Genomic DNA, 3,741 nt, shown 5'->3' with positions numbered 1-3,741 from the left:
TGAATGGGCAGGAAGAAAAGAGATACAGAACCTTAGAAAATAGGCGACATGTTTAGAGAGAGGATCTGGATCGGCGCAGGCTTGGAGGGCCGAAGGGCCTGTTCCTGTGCTGTAATTATCTTTGTATTATCCCCATATCCTTTGATTCCCGGAGTTCCAAAAATCTATCGATCTCTGCCTTGAATAAAATCAACAACTGAGCATCCGCAGCTCTCTGGCATAGAGAATTCCAAAGAATCACAATCCTTTTAGTGAAGAAAATTCTCCTCATCTCAGTCCTAAATGGCCATCCCCTTATACTGAGACTGCAACCCCTCCCCACCTCGTCCTAGACTGTCCAGCCAGGTGAAACACCCTCCTAGCATCTAACTTGTCAAGCCACTTAAGAATTTTATATGTTTCAATGTGATCACCTCTCATTCTTCTAAACTCTAGGGAATATAGGCCTAGTCTACTCAAACTCTCCTCATAGGACTTTGGTGTCCTAATGGTGATCTATTAAAACAATTTTGAATATAAAGGACAGTTGCTATTTGGCTGGCATTCTTAAAAGGTGTGACTGGCTCCATTAACTCTGCCTGAGCTGATTAAATAATTAAATGTCTCCTGGTAGTGAGCTGCAGCTACATTGCATTACAGTTGGTACCAACTGAGCTGGCCATCTTTGTCCACTGCTGCTGTTGATGAGGGCCTCTGTCACTCTGTGCCAAGTGGTGCCACCATCCTCTGCCTGACCTCATGACAACAGTCACATGACTTCTTCTGTGAAGCTGAGGACCCCAGTCCCTTACCGGCCTCACAAACCATTCTTTGAACACTTTTGATTATGCATCCATAACTAATTTGTATGTTGTAGCCCCTTTAAACTTCTGCCAGATTTTCAGTACTGCAGGCACCACCGCCAAACAGCAAGCTCCTAATCGTGAACATTCATAATGCCAGCAGCTTTTTTAGTAAATTAAATATTTACTAGTGTGAAAAAACTTTGAAAATGTGCCTACTGGTGCACATGCAGCTAAGAAAATGAATGCAAGTTGAACAGCCTTACCTAACCAGTGCAATTGGTGGAATCTTAAAATTCCACCTGTGGGCGTGGTCAGTTTTGTGGGCAGGGTCTGATCCGAGCAAATCGAATCTGGAACCAACGTAAAAGATTGCGGACAATATAAATGTTTGTGGTTTTGGTCATAACTCACTCAAGTTTAAAATTCCCCAATCATAGGCCGGAATTTTACCCTCCCCACAACTCTCCCCCCCGTCCCCAACCCTGGACGAGCAGGTTGGAGGCAGCAGGGGGGAGGGGGGGTCATAAAATTGATTGGGACATGATGGGGGGGGGGTCATTCCTGACGACATCCCGCCCCCACTGCAATTTTATGAGGGGCAGTGGAGGCAAGAAACAACCTACCCACCCCAGGCCAATCAAGGCCCTTAAGTGGCCAATTAACTGCCACTTAAGGGCCTCCTCCCACCGCTGCTGGATTTTACCAGTGGCTGGCGGAGAGCTGTGGTTGCCCAGGAGGCTGCCAAGCAAAACCTGGCAATCTTCTTACAGGCTGGGGGGCCCTCCTGATCAGGCACCCTGTACCCTACAGAGGGCCCCCCAAAGGCCTAACCACCCCCACTAGACAACTAGCACCCCCCACCAACTGAGCCCCGTTGCCTCGCCGGGGCCCAGCCGATTGTTCCCAGCGAGGCCCCAGGCACTTACCTTTTTCCGGACTAGCGTCCCTCTTGCTGCTGTGGCTGGGCGCAATCCCAGCAGTGGCAACCGTTCACAGTGGTGCTGCTGGGACTGAGAGCTGCTGGCCTGCTGATGGCCGGCAGCTCTTGGAGGCAGGGCTTCCTGCCTCAGAGGGGTGGAAATCCTGCCCAATGCCAATTAAAGGCCTGGGACAGGTAAAATCCTGCCGTGGCTCCCAGGCCCAGAGGAAATGGGCTCGCCTCCGACTTTTTGGCCCATCGTGTCTATGTCGGCTGACAAGTAGCCATCCAACTTACTCCCACTTTCCAGCTGTTGGTCCATAACTTTGTAGGTTGCTGCATTTCAAGTGCATATTCAAGAACGTCTTAAACCTTTTGCACTGGTTTGGCCAATTCTGCCTGGAATGCATGAAATTAATGTGGAAATTCTATCCCACTGTATTTTAATATAGTTTCTCATGGACAAGTAACATTTATAGGCCATTAGCTCTATTCTCAATGCCAGTGACACGGAAGCAAGTGCTGAAAAACCTACATTCCAATCCCAATCATTCTCTACTGGCAGCCCCACTCCACTCCCTTTTTGATAACCTTATACACAGTTCCTCCAATTGTGCCATTTGTGCAGCAGCTCTGCCTTTGCCCAATGTTTCTTTTGAGGCTCAGCCAAGTTTATGCTGTACTGTGTCCTGTCTCCATCAGTCTATCGAACTTCAGGACTTCCATCCACCAAAGGCATCCACTGTAACCAGTCCTTCAGTAAAAACTTAAAGGGAGCCAACATTTAAAGTTCAAGCTACGGTACTGCAAAAAGGCTGTATGTAGTGGGCAATTGTCGCAAATTGGCCATGTTTCACATCCCATGAGACTTTGTAACACAACTTTTGAAATAAAAACAAACTGGGAATTGAAATGAAACACAGACAATGGAGTCACTTCATTTCAAGAGATAGTTGATGCAATCAGACGACACAATGGTATGCGCCTATCCAGATTTAAGTGTGTTACGACCAGATGTGAAAGGGGCTAGGGTTCTCTCTCAGCCTTCACCTTGTCTGACCATAACAGGGTTTAATTTTAAACACACCATTTTTCTTTAGCTCCAACTTGCTGAATCCTTGTTCACTGCTTTCCAATTATAAGGCAAAGAAACTAGCCAGACATGGTTTTCTTAGGTTTAAAGAAAAAAGGTTGAACTTTATTACACTTAAACTCTAATTCGGTTAACATCTATGAATACGCGACACGCCCACACTAGCATGCATACGCGATACACACATGCAGATAGAGACAGAAAAGACCAGAAGAAATAAAGTGGAAAAGTTTGAGGCAATATCTGAAGATGGTTTTGGTTACTGTCCTTCGAGCTCACTGTAAAGTCCTTGATTGTAGGTAGGTCTTGCTTTATGTTGGGGCCCAGTATTCTTCTTAAACCTTGTTCGAGGTAGGAGACTTTTCTCTCTTGAAGTTCATGTGTCCTCAGTGGGTCCAGAGGCTTGTGAGAAAGAGATAGGAGCAGACAGGAGAGGTCTTCTCACTCCAGGAGCAAACAGTCTTTTCTGAGTTCAAACTCCTTGTACAATTCAGAAAACCCAGGTTGCCAAGCAGGTTAGTCATGTGACTAGCTGGTCTGACCACATCTGTTTGTGGATTCTCTTGTCTTAGCTGACCCTGGAATGTCTCTTCTTACACACAGTACCTGCTGCTCAAAGTCCATTGTGGGTTAAATTGGAGCAGGTAATAGCCCCTTTGTCCCTCCAAGCAGTGTCAGTTAGTATGCAAATGTTTTTTCCAGCCACATTTTTGTCATAAGTCCTTTCTTCACTCCAGTAACAATTTAAAATCTATGTTCATATGACAAAATTGATATGCCTCATTCTTGGCAGGTGGAGGCCTGCATGACAAATGACTTATCACGACCATTGAACTCCAATAACCAAACTATAAGTAGCATTTACAAGCTGCCGGCCAGGAGCATACTCTCGTATACTTCCAGCAGGTTCGGGCCGACCCAGTCCCACAGGGCCGAATACAACT

The sequence above is a fragment of the Heterodontus francisci genome, chromosome 15 (assembly GCF_036365525.1).
Source record: "Heterodontus francisci isolate sHetFra1 chromosome 15, sHetFra1.hap1, whole genome shotgun sequence".
NCBI classification, from domain to species: Eukaryota; Metazoa; Chordata; class Chondrichthyes; order Heterodontiformes; family Heterodontidae; genus Heterodontus; species Heterodontus francisci.
The sequence above is the reverse complement of the archived record's forward strand: the minus strand, read 5'-3'. Positions refer to the sequence as shown.